A 15,680-nucleotide genomic window follows, 5' to 3' on the forward strand; every position below is an offset into this window, starting at 1 on the left:
CTGTATTGATGGCACCCTCGGGCACACAACTGAAGTACGCAGTAAGACTTGGTTTCAATGGGTGCACAAACAATGTCGCAGAATACGAAGGCCTTCTCTTGGGTCTTCACAAAGCAAGAGCACTGGGCGCGCGAAGATTAACGATCAGGTCTGATTTAGAGTTGATCACAGGCCAAATAAACAAGTCAAACAGGGCTCTCAAGCCAGAATTGGCGAAGTACCTGGCAGCAGTGCGAAGCATAGAGAAATACTTCCTCGGGTTTAGTATCCGCAGTTTCTCCAGAACAAAGAATAAGCAAGCCGATCAACTGGCGAAGGCAGCAGCACAGTTCGATTCATTACCACTAGATGTGTTCTTTGAAACTTTAAAGCAGGCCTCCGTCAATTGTGCTGAAGAACTAGCCAAATTCGTCAACGCCATAACCAGCGAAGACTGGAGGGCCGCCATAATGGCCAACCTTCGCGGACACTTCATCCCGAAGGATGAGAAGGAAGAAAAGAGAATGGCACTTCGAGCCAGGAATTACAGAATCATAGGCGAAGAGTTATACCGAGGGGGAGTCTGCGCACCACTCCTAAAGTGCATCTCACGTGAAGAAGGCAAACAGCTGTTTGAAGAGATACATGCAGGGATGTGTTCTTCGCACATCGCAACGAGGACCCTGGTCGGCAAAGCTTTTTGAGAAGGATTTTATTGGCCCTCGGTTGTGGCGGACGCTCACGATGTGGTTCGCACATGTCCAAATTGCCAGAGGCATGCCCCATACAGCAAATTCCCACCCGACGAGGTGCAGCTACTACCTCCGGTATGGCCCCTCGCACGATGGGGCATTGATATTGTTGGATCAGGAAACTACAAGTACGCTGCTGTGGCGGTAGAATACTTCTCCAAATGGGTCAAGGCCAAAGCACTCAGGGACATCACAGGAGGAGCCCTACAAAAATTCTTTTGGCAGAACATCGTCTGTCACTTCGGGGTCCCGAAGGAGGTTACAGTGGACAATGGCAAGCAGTTTGACTGCGCAACTTTCTGGGAGTTCACCACTCAACTTGGCACCAACTCATGCTTTGCGTCGGTCTACCACCCGCAGTCCAACGACGCTGTGGAAAGGGCCAACGGCATCATCTTCGCAGGCATCAAGAAAAACATCACTGAGCTGCCGAAGGGGAAATGGGCGGATGAGCTGCCGAGGGTCATATGGTCTCATAACACAATAGAGTCCAGGACCACGAAGTTCACCCCGTTCAAGCTACTATATGGCAAAGAAGCCGTAACACCCGAGGAAATCAAACTCAAATCCTGGAGAACAGCCGAAGGGCCAGAAAACGCCGAAGAAGACATCAAACCCTCAATCGACACAATCGAAGCTGGCAAGATTCAAGCAGCAATCAACTTGGGAAAATATCAAGAAGAAACGCGAAGGTGGAAGAATAAGAAAGTGAAGCCCAGAGATATCAAAGAGGGGGACTTGGTGCTTCGAAGAATACCGAAGGCCAAGCAAAAGGGCAAGATGCACAGCAAGTGGGAAGGCCCATTTATCGTCGCATCTATGGTAAGGCCAAAGGCCTGCAGGCTCCGCACGCTAGAAGGCACCGAAGACCCCTATTCATGGAACAAGGATATGCTACAGAAGTACTATGTGTAGGAAGTGTGTAAAAGCCACCAGAGGGAAATAACCGAAGGGGCTTGTAGGCAAATTTTTTCTTTTTGCATCTTTCCTTTTTTTCTCATGTGTAAGTCCGCACAATGTACCGAAGGGCCCGTACTCTTTTCCTCACGTGGGAAGCTTTCGAGTGTCCACTCGGGCGCCGAAGGTGTGAGGTTTTTAACGAGGTGGAACCCTATGTAACCCCTTGTGAAATATAAACAAGGCCCCCACAAAAGAGTCTCGAAGGAACAGGCACGCTGCAAAGGCACCGAAGCGTCTATCCCTCTTCGTCAAAGCGATGAGGGGAGTCATTGGCGCGAAGTACAAGCCATAATGCTTGGAAGAAGTAAGCACAAGGTGCAATCCCGATTAGGGGCTTCGCTCCTCTTAGCTTCACTTCTAAAGAAATAAACAAAAATCTTGTCGCATGAAAGCGAATGGTGGAAAGTCCTGTCGCGCGAAAGCCGAAGGCTAGGCACGACCTCTCCGGCTAAAGAACCGAAGGTCCCCTAACAAAGTCCTTACGTGCGAAAGCCTAAGGAGGAAAGTCCTGTCGTACGAAAGCCGAAGGCTAGGCGCGACCTCTCCGTCTAAAGAGCCGAAGGTCCCCTAACAAAGTCCTTACGTGCGAAAGCCTAAGGCGGAAAGTCCTGTCGCACGAAAGCCGAAGGCACGGCGCGACCTCTACGGCTAAAGAGCCGAAGAACACTATGAAATTCCTTATGAGCAACGCCGCATGCAAGACGTGCATAGTTGAAACAAGAGCCGAAGAATCGACGGATGTCATCCTCCCCGCCAATCGAGCGAGGGGGGGTGGCGCTTTGCAAAATAGATACACGTACGATGCCGGTGATGATGAACGAACCAAAACGCGTTTGCGACCTCGCCCGCGCAAAGGGGGGGTGGCGCTTCGCAACAGTACATCCATGCACAGTCGAAGGACAAACGGGAAACCGGCATACATCCGTTATAAACAAGAAACTTCAATAACATCTGTTACATTGTTACAATAAGACACCTCGCGAAAAAGCGAGAAAACCAATAAGTTACATTGTTACACCCGAGTCTTCTTCCTCGAAGACCATGCGGTCCACCTCAGATATAACTTCGCGGACCGCAACACCCATTATTTCTTCGGCTGTCTGTCGAAGAAACGCCTCAAAGTCGTCGTCTAAAATCGAGGGCAACACAAATTAACTAGAACTCTCATCGAAGATGCCTTTGCGACGATACATGAATTCATGTGGTGACAGGGGCTCTTCATCCACCGGCTCCGGTTTCGGTTCACGGAGACCGGCGGGAGCGCTATAAGGCCTATCGGTATCGAGAATCTGTTTTATTTCGCAACGAAGCACGCAGTCAGCAAGGATCTTCGCGTATTTTTCTGGATCACGCTGAAATTCGGCAAAAAAATGCTTCGTATCGGCGTTTCGAAGATCGTAAACGTGCTCCCTATCTGCCCAAAATTCTTCAAATGAAACCGAAGGGTAACAAATGTGGAACTTCGCCCAGGGCGCACCAGCGACATAGAAATTCCCTCGCTTCTGCTGGCGAGGCAACACGCCTTCGGGCACCTGCGCAGGGGCCAACGCAGGGTCCTGCGCAGGCACCGAAGGTGTTAGTTTCAAAAAAATCATAATTATAACACAAAAGTAGACTGTCACACAACCACGGCCCTCACTCCTCGCCAGCTGCAGGGTGAGAAGAGCCCCCCGTGGTTTGGTCTTCGGCCGCCGGGGCTCGGTCGGTGGCCCCACGACCGCCGCCGGCATTTCCTCCCTCGCTGCCAGCATCGCCAGAAGGCGGCGTAGCGCCTCCACCGGCTCGGTCGCCACCACCTTCAGCATCAGCAGTTGGAGCTTCGGCAAGGATGGGCTCCGCAACAGCGTCGGCTTTGGCTTGAAGCTAAAAAACACGAATTCTCGCAGATGTTAAGATGCACTTCAGGGCGAAGAAAAGGCACATCAAAAAGAAGACGAAATTACCTGGGCCTTCATTCGTTCAACTTCGCGACGCACGATCGCGCTGCCTTCGCCCTTGAAGAAGTGGTCCATGAAATTTTTGGCAATGTTCTTCGCAAGTGCGGGCAACGCCTCCAGGCGAACTGCATCTTCTCTTGACTAGGGAAAACCTTCATCGCGGAGGAAACGGAGCTGGGCCTTCTCCACAGTGCTGGCGCTGGCAGCTTCGGAAGGGAACAAGCTGTACACCGCAGCACTTAGCGTGCGAACGGCGACAACACCGCTTATATCCTCGTTGAAATGAGCCCCAACGTCCAGCATAGCAATACATGCTCGGAGTCACTTGAAGAAGTCATCAACCCCAACGGTGTCCCCCGAAGATACATCGGGAGCATCAAGCCCGTACTTCTTCAGGATGTCCGGAAGCTTTTCTAAACCTTGGTCGCCCCAGTCCTCACCGACTCCATGAAGGAATGGAAACGTTCGTGCATAAGAGCCCGCCGTTTTTCGGCGTCGTCTTCGAGCAACTTCGCGGCCTTCGCTGAATCCTCCGCCTTCACCGCAGCTGCCGCCAGCAGCTCCGTGGTGAGGGTCGCCTTTTCCTCGGAAAATTTGTCGAGGCGCTGTTGCAGTGCTTCTTTTTCTTCCCCTAAAGCAGCCACCTTCGCCTCCAGATCTGCGACGACAGCCCTTGAGCTCTCTTTGGCCGCCAACTGTCGAGCGGCACAGCGCGCAACCACGATGGCCTTCAGCGATAAATCTTGCACACTCTCCGGCATGTTCATCAGTCCACTCGCCATCAAGTCCTTTTCCATTAGAGGGAAGCAAAACGAGCCACCCGCCTCGGCCAGTAGTTCACGCTCACGGTCCCGGCTATCAAAACGAAGGGACTTGACGATCTTGCCGCCAAGACGCACGGCCGTGGGCTTCACTCCGAGCTCCGTGGCACCAGCTTCGGGGTCAGCATTGCGGACGAAGAAGCTGCTGCTGTCCGACGTGCTGCTTGACTCTTCGCCAACACTCCCTTTCGTCCCAGAGCTGGACGCAGTGTTCTGCTCAGGCAACTTCTCGGCATCTTTGCCGGGGGCAGAGACTTGGGGCGGCGCGGACGAGCGATGGGGGGAGTCGATGACGATGTTCACTTCCTCGTTGCCTTCCTCGTCATCACTCTCCGGAGCGGTGCTGAACTCAAGATCCAGATTCGGAGGGACCACCCTCAAGGGTGGCGCATCTTTCGGAACAGCGAAGGGTGGCGCCTGGGCAGCCTCGCGGTTGCTGTCTTCGCTCCCATCGTCTTCGGAGTCCCCCTTGGTTTGCAGGGGAGACTTCTGCAAGATGGCGTCGATGAGTCGGCCTCTCTTCTTCGGCTCTGCGGACGAAGACGTCCGTTTCCGTTTTGCTTTTTCCAAAGCCTTCGCCTTCTCCGGGCCGCCCTGGCCCTCAGCAAGCTTCAACTCGGCCGCCCGCTGAGGAGCGGAGAGGCCCAAGGCGTGGAACACCCGGTTCCGTCGAGCCCCGCTAAGATGCCCGACAAGGGCTTTGTACTCGTCCCTCGAGACCGACCTGACCATCTCATCGGCCCGGCTCTCGATAACAATAGGGTCCACCCCTGCATCGCCGAAGAAGCACAAAGTGTAAGCAAAAGAGCAAAGCATACACCACAACAAGAGCTTAAGCATGAAAACTCACATTCGGTCCGAAGGCTGAAGACGGTCGTGAAATCAGGTACCGGAATACCTTCGATCCAGCGGTCCTCGGCCAACCAACTGGAGATGTCCCAGCCGACCCTGACGGGAAAGTAGCTGCACGCGATGAACTCTTCGATGATGTCGCGCGTGCTGAAGGTCTTCGATAGTTTCCGCAGCAGGGCGAGAAGAGCCTCATCTTCGACTCGGACATGACAGGCGGCTTTCGGCACATCGCCAAGAGCAGTAATGTGGTCGACGATGAGGGGATGGGTCTTCGTGACGGGGTCCAATGTCACCTTGTGATAGAACCAGTAGGATGACCAATCGTTGGCCCACTTGTTCTTGCTCGCAGCGACTGGACATGGAAGGTTCTTGTGGAAGGCGAAGGTATAGCAACCATATTGGGGAATGGCCGATATCTCCGCACCTCCGGTTGATTGTAAAGAAATCCTCTTCGGTTGATAATGCACTCTGAAGGCATGGGCAAAACCTTCGGTGCTTGGAGAAAGGCGGCAGGTCTTCGACAGCCACATGTAGAGATTCAACTGCACGATCGAGGTAGGAGTCATTTGATGCAAGTACACCTTGAACAGACGGAAGATGTCCACCACCACGGGGTTGAGGGGCATCCGAAGGCCGGCGGTGAACAAATCACGGAAGACGATCACTTTGTCTGTGCGAGGATGAGCTATGGTCTCACCCGTCGGATGAGCACGGACATCATCCGCAGAGACGAAGCCCCAAGGAGCCAGGTCATTGAGGAGGGACGGAGTCATCTTCGACAAGCCAAGCACAGTTGTCGTCGGCCCTTTTGATTGATCCCTCTTCGGAGCCATCTTCGAAGATGCAGAGTGTTCTGAGAGCGCCACTCTTGAAGTTCAGCACCAGATTAGTTCGAAGAAAATGACGCTCAGAAAGAACCTTCGCGAAGCAAAAAGAGAGGAGCCTGGGAAGCAAGGGCAGTGAAAAGTAAAACACACAGTCACGGCGCCGCTATTTATAGGTGGGGGGCAAGCGCGAGACTTACCACGTGCGCCACCGCGAAGTGGAAAGACGCCAAAACCCCACGCTACACACATAAGATTAAGAGACCGAGGGGTATCTCTGTCCTTTCAAGTCTACGAGCGAACACAAGATTTCCCGCCAAAGGTCGAATCTAATAATTTGGGCGCGAACTAACAGTTATGAACATGAAAATTTTGCTTCCTCGACGGGAGTGCAACTTTTTTACAGGTGAACACGAACTGTGCTTCGCCGGCTACCGTCGCGGCGCCCAGCCCGAAGGGTGGCGCTTCGGGACACCGACGGCGCCCACGGAGTCGAAGCCGCGCCCCTCCCGAAGATCGGACCGAGGCTCCGAGGGGCTACTGTTGGGGACACCACCTTCGGGCCGGTCGCCGAAGGTGCGCGAAGACAAGACGTTGGGAACAATGAAGCCGATGCCAAGAGCAAGCGCGGAGATGGCCCGTCTTCGTGGATCTTTGGGTCGGAAGACGAAGAAACGCGAAGACCGGGCGACACAAGCGCCGTGACGAGGTGTAATCAGTGGCCCCACGATCTTTGTCAATCAGGACGAAGAGGGCCGCCTGGAGTTGTGGTCCCTTCTGAGCTGTACCGCACCCAGGCTGTGATATGGAAATCACGTGTACGTCCAGGAATATTTCAGGTATATGACCGTTGTAATGGTGTAAAAGAGTAATTGTATATTGGAGGCGTGACACCACCTATAAATACCCCTTGTAATGTTCATTGATGGGACACATTGAATAGAGAGAGAATATTACTACTTGAATTGTGTGCTTGTCCCTTACTGTTGTAGTATCCGTCCGTCCCAGAGACACTCTCCACCAACAGTCTGCCCCTGCTGACATGCATGCCTCGCTCGCAGAGACATCCGAGCCAGAGATGAGACACCTTGAGCAGGCCGGCACCGGGGACCACAACCTGCCGGAGCTCCACAAGCTGCGCGACCTCGAGGATAGGGAGAGGACGCCAGAGAATCATGGGAAGAAGACGCACGATGGAAAAAAACAACCGCCGGAGTTCGGATTGGGAGCTACAGAATCGTGAGCATATATAGGTACAAAGAAGATGAACTTGCCAATTGCTAGTAGATGGGAAATTTGGATGGGAAATTATTGAAGAGTGTTTTTTTTTCTTTTTTCCAAAAAATCAAGAATGGGGAAGAGAGATAGGAAACTTTGGAGTTGGAGATGCTCCTAAATCCCTACCAGCACCTCCAACTGCCTAATCGCATGTTTCAGAATTCAGATAACGGGGAAGCAACAAGAACACGGGAAACGCTCAAACAAATCAACCGGTTAATGATCTCTGCCAGAATGTTTACAAGTAGTCTTTCGAACATGCATATAAATCATTAGAAGTTAACAGGATTTACACAAACCATGCTAACAATTTGTTCTCCCAATCACATAGGATAGCTTGAGACTCGAGACAATTCATGAACTATCACACAAAAACAGAGACTGTTATTAACGGACGAGCAACGGATCCGGCGGAATTGAGCAACAGCTAGTAGTATCCTGGAGCCCGGGCCTGGTTCTCCATCTCCGGCAAGAGGCTGCAGATGAGGCGCAGGTTCTTCCCCCCGGCACTGGACGCATCTCCTTCTTCTGCGTGGCGGCCACGGTGGTGGTGGTGTCGGAGGCGGACGAGCTGGGGGCGCTTTACCTGTACGGAGGTAGGGACGGCGGCGGAGTCGTCGGCGATGGCGAGGGCTTGATCATTCTGACGTGTTGGCGCGGGACGTGGTCGGTTCCGTAGGGGTCACCGGGCGGCCAATTGCCGTCGTAGACGACCTCGTAGCCTCTATGGATGGGCGACACAATCATCCCTCTGAGCCACAACATGAGATCCTCCCCAGTCTTCAGCGTCGTGGTCCTCATGCGGACACTAACCTGAGTGCCGGGACTGATGTGGTTGTCAGTGCCGAGGGTGGATGGGCTTGCGGACCCGATCGAGGATGAGGCGGATCGGGGTGGAGGAGGAGGCGGCGGCGGCGACGTGGAGGGAGGGATGGCAGTGGGGTTCGGCGAAGGGTAAGGCTGAGGCCGAGGCCGCAGCGGTCACGGTACGTGGGTGCCAGCAGAGCGTGGTGGGGACTTTGAGGCGGTGGACGACGGATCCTCGTGTCGTGGTGGACGAGGGCGTGGCTCCCGGCCCTTGTAGGGCTCATTTGGCAACCCACTTCCCTGCGGGGTTCCCGGTCGTTTCCCCGCGGAGGAAGGCCACGAGGAAATCTTCCACGAGGTATTTCTCGGATCTATTTGGAAGCCTGCGACGAGGGGTTTTCTAACCCGATCGAGTCTGTTTTTCACGCGGAACCATGCCCGACCTACAGAGGTTGGGTAGGAATCCCCCTCTCCTCCCCGCCGCCGTTGCGCCCGACTCGACTTCCTCCATCACCGTCGACCTGCCGCCGCCGCCGCCACCAGCGCGCGTTGCCTCCGCTGCGCTCTCCTCCGTCATCTCTGGCACTGCGCGCGACTCCACTGCACCACCGCCTCCGCATCAGGTGAGCCCGCGTCTCCCTGCCTCCTCACATAGTTTCTCATAGATCTTGAGGAAGAAAAGCTGCGACCACGATCTGGAGCAGCAGCGCTCCATTGAAGCACCCACCCTGTCCGATGAGCACAACAACTGCAGCTCATTCCCATTCCAACTGTGAAGAAACTTCCTTCTGGGCCCGTCTTCCCGTTCCTACCAGCCGTCGTTTCACCCTCATCCAAGGTTAGCAGTTCAACACTTCCCGCTTGGCACACATGCAACATCTCTCCGACCTTCAACTAGCTATGGCCTGTTTTAGATCTATGTTTATCTTGGCACTTCAATGAGAAAAGGATTTGTTAGTGGATTCGATCGAATATATGAGCCATAGCTAGGACTATTCCGGTTGTGCAATATGATCTGTGCAACAAAATCAATGCATAAATCATGTTTGTTTGAGAGTATAACTCAGGCATGGATTTGTGGAAAAGCAAATAACTGTGGATAAATCTATTTGCACTTTGCAGCTCTGAAACTTATGATTTGCTTTCAAATTGGAATTGGACTTTTGAATCTGTTCATCTATAAGTTGAGGTGAGTTGTACAATTGGGTATTGTATCTGCAATGGCAAGTTTGCAACATTGTGTACCAGTTCATACTTTGTTTATCCTGTAGTTATGCTTTGCAGGTTGGAAAGCAAAGGAGAATGGAAAGCCCAGTGTACTAGTTAGATATCTCGTCTTCGTGGAGAACTGGATTTACTTTCAAATGATCTCTTGATGCTGTCAACTGCATCCCAAGTAGGTCAGTGTGTTACGTTTGGCTTGAAGCTTGAACTGCATGGACAAAGTTTACAAGTAGCGATGAATTTTGTCTTGAATTTGCGCTGGTGCTCAAGTGGAAAATCAGCTATCTTTGTTTTTCTCACTGCTTCTTTTAGTAGATGCAGTCTGAATAATAGGTCCTTGGATGCAACTGTTTCAGTGTTATCACAGCTCTGGTAAATCACAGATGCTTGGATGCAAATCTTTTGCATGCAGAGAACTTGGTGAAAGCAATCTGAGAAGCCCTGCTTCCTTGTTCTATGTTGTTAGCTTGTTATACTTCTTTATGCCAGTTGGGAACACAAAAGAAAAGTGAAGCGGCAAGACCAATGTGAAATTTGTGAAAGAAGTTAATGTCATAATCTGTTCTAGTTCCGATGTTCTTAGTTATCCATTTGAATTTTTATTATCTGTCTGGATGTGTGAATGGAGATGACCTGTGATGTTATGATGAATGGATTTGCTTGCTTGGATATTGATGGTACTTCAATTAAACTTCTGTATGCATCAGCCATCTCTAATAATTCACAATATCACATAATTATGATGTGTTGATGCAGGTCTTCACATGTTACTCATTTTCAGGAATTTTGTGATTTTTCATTTATATTTTTTTTCAAAACATATGTATCATATCTTCCAAAACAGCAGGAAGAGACAGTTCGTGATTCCTCCCCGTGGAAAAAACCTTCCAAACAGCAGCAGGGACATTCTCCTATTCGGGGATATTTCTCCTCTACGTGGAGGAGGAATCGGTCATCCAAAAATTTCCCCATGATGAGTTTTTTCCCTAGGTTATTTAGCTCCTGCTGCCAAACTAGCCCGTAGCGTGCACCCTCAAGCGGCGGCGGCGGGGATGGCTTGCTGGCGGCCGATCTCCTGGGCGTCCCGCCAAGGGCTTGAGCCTCCTTCACTGGAGCTCGCGGCGGATGCTCTGCACGCCGGACGAGGAGGAGCGCGGCGGCATCACCATGGGGATCAGAGCCAAACTGGATCGAGTAAAGGGGAGAGGTGGAGGCGGCGAAGGCGAAGGCGAGGGCGCAGAGTTGTGGCCCGTGGGGTGGATGAATCGGATCGAGCGGAACAGAGGAGGAGATGAGTGGAGGAAGGCAAGAGAGAGAGCAGAGGTGGGCGTGGGGATTGCGCGCGAGGGGAGAGCGTAGCATTTAAGCAGATGATTTGCAGATCGGGCCGAGACAGGCGGTTTTGGACGAGTCCGATCGGAAGTAGAATTGATGGGCCAGTTTTCGTGAGTGCCATGTTGAATGGACTGGGGCTGGATGGTTTCCAGCTATTGGGCGGGGATCCATCTGGCCGGGGGGATCATCTAGCTGGTAGTCTAGGCCACTGGCCCATTAATTGCCCTACCTGTTTTCATTTCAGATCATCCCATTCGATTGAGATCAACTCTCCCATTCAAGTCAAGAATTGTTAGGCCTTGGGCTATTGTAATAGAATAGAAGCCCACAAAGGTGTGGAGGTGCAGCGTGTGAGCCGGGCGCATCACCTTCGCCATAACCGGAGGTGATGGAAATTCAACCCTCGTTTAGTTTTTTAAAGTAGCTGTCACATTAAATATTTGGATGTCATTTTGGAATGCTAATTTAATATAAAAATAATTGCATAAATTACAATTAGGGATCTTAACAAATCTATTAAGTATAATTAATGTATGATTAATAAATGATTATTGTGGTAATTAATGGTCAAATTATGGACTAATTAGGCTTAATAGATTTCGTCTCAAAATTAAGTCATGAAATTAATTTTATAATATGTTTATATTTAGTACTCCTATTTAGTGTTTAAACATGCAATGACATGTGACGGGATTTATGACTTAAACTGGAAAAAAACATACGGGGCCTCAATGATAAAAACCATTTTCATGATCCGAAGACTACTTACTGCCCATGATATGAAGACTACGGCCAATGAACTTCCCCTCCCCTTTTTCGCCCCCACGCCACTCACATCTCAAGCGGCTTCCACCACCAGATCCGTGTCTGGCCTCTACTCCCATCCTAGCAAGCACTTCATTTTCCCCCGCGCCCTTCCCTGCTCTGCGCCACCACCCTCTTCGTCTTCGGCGGTTCCCGCCACCAAAGCTGCCGCTACCAAATTTTGCCACCGTCTCTACCACTAGCTCCATTATCGGTGAAACTTGCCACACTCTCCCGTCACATATCCCGCTTACCAGATATCCTCTGCCATGCACGACCGATGGCGCCCTCGCTGTCTCGCCGTTCCGCCCACAATATATTGTCGACCAAGGACTCTCCCTCTACTACTGGGGGACACCATAGATGATTACCCAGATTCTGAAACTCCCAACCCTAACGTACTGTGGTGAGGAGACTGGCAAGCTCGAGGAGGAAGAAGAAGCTGCTAAACTGTTTGGACCGAATTTGATTCGCTTCGGGTGATGGCTCCTTCATTCGTAGCCATGGTGCTATGAACCCATACAGAACGTGTATAAATTTTTTGCTATTTATAACTGAACGAGCTGCCAAGTAATAGAATTCAAAACCCGTTCCGTTATAGTACGTTTCCATCCGAGTTCTTGCTGCTCTTCCTCAAATTTCTCCCGATTCTCTATTTGATCTTGCGTATCCAGTAGAAGTACTCCCTCCATTCCATTATATTAGCATTCCAAGAATTTAAAATTTTTATCACAATGTAAGCATTCCTAGAGTGTGAGTCCCACACCCACCTTATCCTCCCAACCTTGCATCTACTGGCCCGCCTGCTCGCCGTTGTCCTTTTCCGCTCCGCCCATTGCGTCGCCCGCCTCCCCTCCCGCTCAGACCGTCGGCTCCCGCCTCCCTTCCCGCTCTAGTCGCCGCGCAGGGGTCCGCCGTGCTGCCCACCTCCCCTCCGCTCCAGCCGCCAAGTGGGGTCCGCCGCGCCACCCTCCTCCTGTCTTGCTTTGGCTGTCACGCGAGGGCCCGCCGTGCAGCCCTCCTTCCCTCGTGCTCCGGCCGCTGCACGAGGTCCTTCGCGCCCCCATCCTCCCGTCTCGCTCCGTCCGCCGCGCCGCCATCATCCCCTCTCGCTCCGGCGTCAGTTACTGCTGTTGGTGTGGCGACGCGCGCGTGGAAGCGTGCGGTAGTGTCCCCGGGAGTGGTGCCACTTTGCCATCTCACCCACCTCAGGGGCAAAAGCGTCATTTCCTCCTTCTGCTATTTTTCTTTTGAATCTTTGGAATGCTAATATAGTGGGACGGAGACAGTAGCTAGCAAAATCATAGATTTAAATTACTCATTGGTATGACTACCCGCAATTAGGAGTGATAATAGATCATGACAGTAGTGATCTCTTCAAGATCCAACTTGATCTTTGTATAATTTTTAGCTAAAAATTGTATAAGGTAGAGCTCAATCCTTTTCAGATTCGACCCTTAAATTAGGCGACACAGTCACAGATTAAGAGGGATGGACACCCATGAGACGTGAAATGAAAACGGGATCCGACCATGCAGAGAGCTGTTCACGCCGTGCCCGTGCACGTGAGAGCAGGTATAATAATGCTTAGTAAGCGGGCGACTGGCAATACACGTCAGAAAAAAAGTACAACTGGCATAGGGAGAAGGTAAAGAGAGAGAAGGGCGAGCGACTCACCAGCAAGGTTTTTTTTCCTGACCGGTTTACCAAAACCGGCGCCCACCGGTTCCGGTTTACTGGACCGGTTTGACCGGTTACCGGTAGAAACCGGTCAAATTCAAATTTGAATTCAAAAAACTCAGTTCAACCGGTTCGTACCGGTATACCGACCGGTTAGACCGGTTTATCGGTCGGTTTGATCGGTTTGTATTCAAATCCAAATTTAAAATCGCATGTGTAACCGGTTTGGACCGGTTTACCGGCCGGTTTTACCGGTTTACCAAGTGGGCCTTAATGGGCCGTCTTATTTTTTCCTTTTCTTTTTTGTTCTAACTTTAAATGCCCGAAAAGTATGTTAAACGAACAAATTTTTGAGAAAATTTGACACCATTAGATTCGTTGCACCTTGAAGTATTTTTAGAATTTTTTTGGGTATTTTTCATTTTTTTGAATTCAAATTTGAATTTTGAATTTGGGTCAATTTGATACCGGCCCAAACCGGAACCGGACCGGTTTGACCGGTAACTGGTCAAACCGGACCGGTTCCCACCGGTAAGGTGAACCCTCACCAGTCGCTAGCTCAGACGGGCGTACGAGCACCTATAAATTCTGATTGGTTCATGGTAACACTGCAGCAAAAAAGACATTAATGATGTTGGGACCCACCATTGCACCAGCTCAGCAGCTCAGGTGAGCTGGAGCGCGAGTCGCCGAGCAGCGGACGTATCTATTATCCCTGCCCGGAAACACGCAACGTGGGGGAGCAGCGAAAGGCCAAAGAGTAAAGTTCATTTTTGGCCATCGAACTATCGACTGCATCCGGATTTGGCAATGCAACTCTAAAACCGGACATTAGCAGCCATCCTACTCTCAAAAAAGTTCACGTTTGGCCATAGAGCTGTTTTGCAAGGTGGTTTTGCTGAGTTGGACACCACGTGGCGGTGGCCCCACCTGTCAGCCCTCCTCTCTTCCTTCCCTCTCTTTCTTCTACCCTCTCCCTCTCTCTCTTCTCTCCTATCCCTCTCCTCTAACCTGCACCGGCCGCCGCCCTCCTCCCATGCGCCAACTTCGCCGTGGGCCACTGCTACTGGCTGGGCGAGCCAGAGCTCCGCCACATGCCAGCGCCATAAGACCCTGGCCCCTCCATTCTCCCCACTCGCCCCCTCCTTTCTTCTACCTCTCACCACGAGCATGAACAGAGTCGAGCCACCACCGGACCGTGTCGCCACCGCCGCGCCACCAAACTCAAATCCCCCTCTCCCAACCATCCTCCACCCTCCCTGCTACCTCCCAAGCCTGCTCCCGACGAGCTCTGACCCATTCACAGCTGGGAATCGAAGTTCTCCGTCCGCCATTGGCGCCGGCGGGACCGAGATCCGCCCGTAGGCAAACTCCCACCTCCGGCTCCCATTTTCCTTGTCCAATAGCTCAAATCAAATGTAGGCGACCTCCAAAAGCTCGTGCCCTCCACGTTCCACAATGTTCCACCGGTTTCCGCGCTCATCTATGGAGCTCGCCGCCGGCCGGAACCCCCTCCTCGCTGCCGGCCATGTTCGGTAGTTGCTTCTGACGCACATCTCCCACCGTTGAACTCGCCTCGCTGCGTAGATGCTGTAGGTGCTACTACCCGCCGCCGCATGGCTCGCCACCGGGGAGAACACACCGGGCGAGCTCCGCCATGAGCCAGAGCCGCCAGCCGTGCGAGCTGGAGCTCCGCTGAGGGCCCACACCGCTGGCCGAGCGAGCTCGAGCTCCACAGCGGGCCCGCGCTGCTGGCCGGGTGAGCTGGAGAGGCGTGCGCGAGAAGGGAGGCGGCCGACATAGGGTCAGCGGAGTTGGATAGGAGAGAAGAGAGGTAGAGGGAGAGAGAAAGAGGAGAGAGGAGGGAGAAGAGGGCTGACAGGTGGGCCTCACCGCCATGTGGCGTCCAGCTCAGCAAAACCATCGTGCAAAACAGCTCGATGGCCAAACGTGAACGATTTTGAGAGTTGGATGGCTGCGGATGTCCGGTTTTAGAGTTGCATTGCCAAATCTAAACGCAGTCGATAGTTTGATGGCTAAAAATGGACTTTACTCAAGGCCAAAAGAGTCTAATTGGTTGGCTACTAAAATTATGGCATGCCAAAATTTGGACATTGCCAATTCTTAAACTATGATTTGGTTTGGTACCAAAAGATGTCCACATCTCACATTTATTCTACCAAAATAGTGGTAAAGTTTTTTGCCTAAATTTTGGCTTGCCAAAACTGTGGCATGCCAATTTTTTGACAACAAACCAATCAGGCCAAAAGTGCGAAAGCAGAGTAAGCCTACAAGAGAGGTGAGTGTTCTAGACGTGGACACCTGGGCGGTGTTGCGGGGAGGATGCACTGTTGATGAACAGTAGACGCACTATCGCGCCATCAGGTACTTGCGAGCCTGCGCAGCTGTGGTGCCGCTGCTGCCGCC

At 52.0% G+C, this 15,680-nt stretch overlaps 1 long non-coding RNA gene across 2 annotated transcripts; it reads left to right on the forward strand.

The window, feature by feature from the left end:
* Positions 1 to 8,520: 8,520 nt before the first annotated feature.
* Positions 8,521 to 10,103, forward strand: LOC120658888. Of its 2 annotated transcripts, none has more exons than XR_005668873.1 (3): positions 8,521 to 9,048; positions 9,333 to 9,399; positions 9,482 to 10,103. It is a non-coding gene; the product is annotated as an uncharacterized LOC120658888 (long non-coding RNA). The 2 variants fall into 2 exon arrangements; XR_005668874.1 differs by having other exon boundaries at positions 8,528 to 9,048; positions 9,495 to 10,103.
* Positions 10,104 to 15,680: the final 5,577 nt, after the last annotated feature.

This window comes from Panicum virgatum, chromosome 2N (assembly GCF_016808335.1).
Source record: "Panicum virgatum strain AP13 chromosome 2N, P.virgatum_v5, whole genome shotgun sequence".
Taxonomy (NCBI): Eukaryota; Viridiplantae; Streptophyta; class Magnoliopsida; order Poales; family Poaceae; genus Panicum; species Panicum virgatum.